This window comes from Nothoprocta perdicaria, unplaced genomic scaffold, assembly GCF_003342845.1.
Source record: "Nothoprocta perdicaria isolate Ctin4 unplaced genomic scaffold, notPer1 scaffold_262, whole genome shotgun sequence".
NCBI classification, from domain to species: Eukaryota; Metazoa; Chordata; class Aves; order Tinamiformes; family Tinamidae; genus Nothoprocta; species Nothoprocta perdicaria.
This window is the reverse complement of record NW_020455491.1, coordinates 115,296-122,087: the sequence shown is the minus strand read 5'-3', so window position 1 is coordinate 122,087 and position 6,792 is coordinate 115,296. Positions and strand designations below refer to the sequence as shown.

At 40.1% G+C, this 6,792-nt stretch overlaps 1 long non-coding RNA gene across 1 annotated transcript in view; it reads left to right on the top strand.

Annotated features, from left to right (window-relative positions):
* Positions 1–951: 951 nt before the first annotated feature.
* Positions 952–6,792, top strand: part of LOC112948487 — a 6,155-nt gene continuing 314 nt past the window's right edge. Inside the window, exons 1-3 of the long non-coding RNA XR_003249638.1 lie at positions 952–1,036; positions 2,764–2,931; positions 4,459–4,561. This is a non-coding gene — a long non-coding RNA (uncharacterized LOC112948487). The remainder of the gene's footprint in view (positions 1,037–2,763; positions 2,932–4,458; positions 4,562–6,792) is intronic.

Sequence of the window (6,792 nt, the reverse complement as noted above, 5' to 3'; positions counted from 1 at the left end):
TGCCTGTATGGCATTGAGATTCATACCTCCTGTAGAATCATTAATGATTCAGAATCAGAGTAGGTATGTAATTCCCCTTTCCTACAAAGATTGCCTTAGAAAATTTCCTGCTATGAATGAATCATTTTGAACTGCTGGGTAGGAGAAGGTTATTAAGGATGGTGGTTTGGTAGCACTCAAGAAACTTTCTGAGATGATGAGGCTRTAAGAACTTGCAGAGCTTTGAAGGTGGTCCTGCTACAACAGCACAGAGATAGTTTTCTTTGGTACATAAATGTGAAATAATTTTCCTATCTGCGTGTGATTTTTTTTTTCTTTTTTTTTTTTTAAATGATTTCCTTAAGGCTTCCTTTTCAGAGATGCATGCTGGCAAGTTGCAATACCACTGAGAATGGAAGGTCCACAGCTACAGTAGGAGTAAGGAACTTGGAAAATGCAACCGGTGCGGAAGAGTGAACAAGGTCACTGGTGACAAGGCTCTGCTCCATCTGTGCAGGCACGGTCTATAACAGAAGCATTCCAGCAACGTGGCATTTTGTCACATTATTCCATTCCTTTTAAATTTCAATAGCTAGTTATTTGCCTGCCTTTGGTTATGAAACAAAGCCCCTCTTTGTGCGGCAACACAACGTGGCTATCTCGTGTAACGAAATGCAAATTTCTCAGATAACACAGGAGCTGTGCTTGTCTGTGGAAGAAGGAAGCTTTGTCTAGTGACAGGGCAGAAGAAGGTGCTGTTGCCCAGTGCCTCTCACAGCCAGTCCCAAAAGGTAGAAGAAACCACGATTTGTGGAGTCTTCTGATGAAATCGACATTAAAACCTCCCATGACCCCATTTCACCTTTCATAAAATAGGGACAAAAATTAGTCTGCTATTGTATGCAATTCAGCAAAGCATTTCAATGTKKTTTTTTTTTTTTTTTTTTGGTATGCAAGCATGCAAGAAGATCCCCAAAGGTCTGCACAGAGCAATATGCGTGCTGAAGTATTATGTATTAGGTCTAAGTGGTTTGTAAAGGTCTTGGAGAACTTTCAGGTGAGGACCATTAATTACTAAGTAAGAAACTCCTTCAATTTTTTTTTCTTTTCTTTTTATTTTTTCACTGTTTTCAAGGAAGTGTGTATTCTTGCACTATGAGTTAATATTGTTGCTTTATGCTTTTAGTTCAGGCCTCATACAGAGAAAAGAATACTAGTTAAATAGCAAAGTGAAAAGAACACTGCTCCTAGAGCTGGAGCAAAGATACAAAGACCTTCAGGATACCATTCAGAAAAGAACTCAGAATACTAAATTTTTGCACTGCCAATCACAGGAAATGGGGTTCTTGGTCAGGCTTGTTTTGTTTTTTATTTTGCTTTGTTGTAAAATAAATTCCTCACTAGCTAAAAAATTCCTCACTAGCTATGAATTCCTGAGATTCAACCCTGGTTGGTATTATTAGTTAGTGAGGAAATATTGCTCCCCTTTTAGCAGGTTCTTGACATTYTGTTGGATCAAAGCTGCTTGTTGGTAGTGCTTTTAAGCTGCTCATGCACTTGTTTATATATATTTCTTCTCTCTCTTATTTTCCTCATCTTTCTCCAGCCTTTACTTCATATTCCACTCCACCTTTTTGCTACCTTCCAAGTTCAAATCTCAGGCTGTCATCACACACAGCTTTTCTCTATGGAGTGCTGCTTCATTCTTCCTCCTGTCTTCCTCTGCTCTTCCCCATTGCTTTCCCTACCAAGCATGTCCCACTTTGCACTGGCCATGACATTTAAGAACAGCACCATTAAGGTGTGATCCTACGGCTGTACACTGACAACTCGGCAATYTCAGGAGATCTTCCAAGAGCAGCTTCTCTCCAGGTGGGAATTAGAGGTAGTCTAGGTAAAGCTGTGAGTGAACATGGTTCTTCAGTGAAGTAGTGAAGAGTTTGTCTGCATATCAGACCCCTAGAAAAGCTATACTAACATTGTGAATACCAAGAACTATTCTGAGTACAAGCTAGTGATGCTGTCAGGAGTAAAATTGACCTCTGGCATCAGCTAGAACTGGGCAGAGATACAAGCCAGTGCAGTGGTGCTAATGAAAGCATCCCGAGGGGACAGAAAAGGCTCTTGGCCTGCACACCCGAGACATACTTCTGTTGGTGCCGAGCTGCCAGTTTGAGCATCCTTTCATAAAAATAACCCCTATGGAGAGACAGAGGAAAAGGAAGATTTCTAATTAAAAAAAAAAAAAAAAACCCCAGAAGATTCCCAGGCTACATTTTAAATGGCAGCACTGGGAGCTTTAGGATCTGGCTGTTGGGGGCTTGTCATGCTTTTCCATCATGCTCCTGCCTCTGCTGCTGCGCAAGCACGCTGGAAACAGTGCCACAGTGTCTCTTCACCTCCATGCACTTCTGAGCAGGGAACCTCGGGCTCTGCAGCTAACTTAGGTGTATCTGGGGAAAGATGTCTGGTTAGACTGATGTTAAACACCGAACAAATCCCTTTTGAACTGAAGAAGAAATCAGGAAGGAATTTGTTTCCTCTTCTGCTCCTGGTTTAATACCAGAGGTACATTGCCCTTTGCAGGCTTCCAGATTCAATGGCCTAAGTAACAAACATCTCTAAGCACAGAGCAGTTCTCAAGTTGCTCATCACTGCATATAAAATCAAGAGGTTATCTGTGTATGGCAGTCTCTTGGCTTTATCAGATGGCCAGCTCCTAATAACTGATACTAGAAAGCAGATTTGTTCAGACTAGAGTAATTTTAGTCTTTGTTCTCTCAGGAATGTGTGGTGGATGGAGCATCTTAAGCCAAGTGTCCATGTGGAATATGTGAATGCTTTGGGAGAAGACCAGAAGGACCTCTTTGTTAGAGACAGACCTTCAGTGTGACTTTCAAGAAAAATGTGCTTCTCTCACCTGGCTGCAAGGAGAGTTATGCTGGGATTGTTGTGAGTATATACCCTATAATGCATGGCTTTTTGTTTAAAAATGATTTTATTGGAGTTGAATGTGGCTAAAAGTGCATAGTTTAATGGGGCACTACTTTACAATGGCTTGTATGGTAGGAGAGAGGAACCATTTGGCAAATCAGGCTAGACCAAATGGCATTCATTTGGTTAATCACTAGCTATTAAAATAGCATCAAATCATAGCAACCTATTTGTTTATCATTCAGTGCACAATTTTCTGCACAGTATATTCGTAACTGCTGTACCCAAGCTAATTTTAAATGAGCCAACAAAGCCATTTTCCAGCACTCTCCTGGAAATGGATCTGTAAACTGACAGATCTCACTGCTTCTGGGACTATGCCCCCATAAAATCAGAGCTGAGGACCTAGGCATTTAACTTTGAAATAAGCTGATACATGCTTTATAATCAGCGTTAAAAATGTATGTTTTTAATCTTTTACATTACTCTGGGTTTCCTTCAATTTATGGGCTCCTTAAGCAGGTTATATTAACTATGTCTGTCCAAGCATGAATATTCAGGGTCCTTTGCAGATTGTGTTGAGATTTCTGTTAGCAATGGCCTTCAGTAAGTCTACAGTGTTTCCTTTCTGTGCTATCATGAACTGAGTAAATGACAAACCTCTTTTCTTCAACTCAGGAATATAACAGTATCTTTGACCTTAATCTTCAAAGGTAAAGCAACAACCGATTTCTGAGGGCTGATCTCTCACACTAGAGATGAGTAGGAGTAGGAGCTCCCAAGGATTAAAAAAAAGCGGAGCACTAGAGCTGTGGTCTGTGCAGAGACTAAATTAATTGATTTTAGTCAYAAGAAAAAGAAAGGATGAAGATGTGGTAGGAACAAATGCACAGTGAAGCCCTTCAGTTATTTGTACTGCAATATTGCTTAGTAGCCTTCATGATGAACCACTTCTAGGAATTCTGGAAAAATTTGAGGAAAAAAATGTAGAATGCCCAATTTCTCCTTTGGTAAATCTAGGTGTTCTYCTAATCTTGTTTGCTCACCTTTAAATTTACATGTTTTTTATTTTGGATAGGCAGAGGCCATACAGGCTGAGGAATGAGTACAAATTGGTTTGGCAGAACTGGTCTTGCACAGATTCCCACTGTGTCCACACACCTAGTGTCAGTGAAACACATGTGTCCTTATTTTCAGGGATGCAACGGGAAGCATTCAAACYTCAGAGCTGTCTTAAAGCTAGCTGAATAGTTGGCTTGGCATTTAATTCTACGTGTCAGTTGATTGGTCATTTTATCACCAGTTATGGAGTGAAATTAGATAATCTAGATGCCATATGGTATACAGTATTTATAGTTTAGTATGTTTTCAATATATGTGTGCTAAAGGCTGCTTCAGGGAGTTGTTATGGTCCTTGTGTTTACAGGATTTGGGTTTTGGGTGGAAGAAGAAATTGACAGTTTCTAATTATTTGATTTAAACTGATACATCAGTGGCCACATGGATGAGCCCTAATTAATGTCAATTTGCACTTTCTGTCCTTAGTCAGGAAGGCTTTCAGCTGCTGTCCTGGATTAGACCCAGTGCCCTTGGAGTCCTGCTGCTGATCTCTGGCAATGGTCTGAACCAGAAGATCTTGGAGGAAGGGGTGAGAACCCCCCAGGAGCCCTGTGATGCTCAACTTCCACCCAGGTCCCCCTTCCCACCAGCCACAAGCATGTGGTGTCTCATGAGCATCTCCAGCAGAGGGGGATTTAACCCTGAAGTCTCTCATTGAGGATCATTGTCAGCATTACAAGTTTTAATTGCTTTTTCTAAATTCTTACTTTGCATGAAAATGCTCCCTTCCCTATAAATCTTGATAAATAAGGAATTGCAAGATTAATTATGTGGGACATTAGTCACTCAATTTATGCCATTATGTTCTCAAAGCAAGAATGAATGCCTGAATGAATGTCATGAAAGGATCTTGGAGATCTGCATTTGGAGCAGTCACAATTGTGATAAAATAGGAGTGCATCCTTAATCCCAAACATCAGTTGCCTCGTACAGGTACCCAGCCTAGGCAGTTGCAAGGTGTGAATAAAGATAATTTCTTGACTGCTTCTCATCAAGCAAAATCCCTATGCTTCTTTTCAACCCCAGTAACAGTAGCAGCAAAACGTGCGAGGCTTTAGAGCATGGGCAGGCCCTTCTGAGATCCACTTCACAGCCACGATCCCCTCTCTGCTATCATGTCTTAGTTACTCAGACTTGTCATAGTGGCAAGCCAGGCAGAAACTGGCCCAAGCTAGATCAATACATTTTTAAAATTTGCAAATCATAACAATAACAAACTCTGAGAAAAAGGAATGTTCAATTGGCCTTTAAGAACCCAGAGAACGTTAGAGCACAGCAGAGTTAATAAATGTTACAGTCTTTTTTTTTTGGATATAATTCCTGCAGAATATGATTTCATAATCCGCTGTCTCTAGTGAACAAGACCTCTGTAAACACTCAATATTCAAATAGAAAATTGTTTCTTGTAGGCTTCCATGGCACAAAATAAAAGCTCTGTAAATCTGGGCCTCCATATGTGGTTCTCAGCTGGTGTAAGTCCCTGAATGAATTACATGTGAACAGAGAAATTAATGCTACACACATGGTGGCCAAACTTGAAAGCAAATATTGCAACTGAGAATACACTGCAGTGGATTGTGAAATATTTGAAGATAAATGGAAGCTTGAGTCCTTGTTGATATGATGCATCATTGATGCATTTCAAGGGATATACAGCTATCACAGTGAGAAATGATAACATAGAGATCAAATTTGGAGGAGTACAAGGTAYCACTTTTTACAAACAGAGATTGAATTTAATCAGAAAGCAAACTAAGAGGAAAAATAGGCAATAATGAYATGTGATAACATAAGAAATAAATATAAAATAAGCAATAATACCGTCATTTTGAACATTCATTGGATAAGCTACTTTCTCTTTCTTTTGAAATCCCACAACTTACTGTTGAAGCAAATGAGTAAATTACACAGGTTTTGAAACAATTGTGCTCTAAACTTGCTTTTTTTAAATCTCTAAATGTTGATGACAAGAGTTTCTGTGCTTTTGAACCAGTTGCAGTCTTCCTGTGGTTGTTGTGGCTGTTTTTTCCCCCTTCTCATCCAGGCAGGGGAGGAGGAAAGACTGCGTGTTATAATGAATTCTAAATGAGGACTGTGCCTCCCCTGTTTGTAAAAAGCCAAGCAAAGCAGTAAAAATAATAAATAAAACAAATGAAGCCCTCTTTAATCCATTCATGAGCTCGAGTGTCTCAAGCCGGCCATAATATTCAAAGAGAGAGTTCTGAAAGAGATGGATCTGAGGAAAGGACTGCTGCTGAGACAATGTCAGCCCATTTAATTGAATTACTTACTTGTCGGCATTGTGTTTTCCCATGTCCGGGATTCTGCTGTTGACTCAAGGCTTAAGGCCTAAATAGAAAGGGCAACAACTGTCATGTATTTTGATCCTGAACAAACTGTGTCCTTTCGAAATGCCAGCGTTGGGAAGAGCACTGGATGTTTGGTTGCAGCAGAGGGCAACAGCAAATGAGCTAATGAAAATGTTCCCCYATGTATTTCCCCTTGCTGCAGATCTGGGAGAGCATGCAGGGAATTTGCCCTGAGAATCCTTTACACCTGGTGTTACTTCTATAGCAGGTTACTTGCATTTGACTGGGTCTAGAGTAGTAAACTAAGAATGGGGCTAGAAGGCAGGAGCTCTCAARTCAGTCATTTCTTTGTCTGAATTGATTTGGCAGGTTTTTTATATAGAAAATCTATACCTTAGTCATGAACAATTGCAAATATTCACTGCTTTATGGTCGGAATTTAAACTGTTCT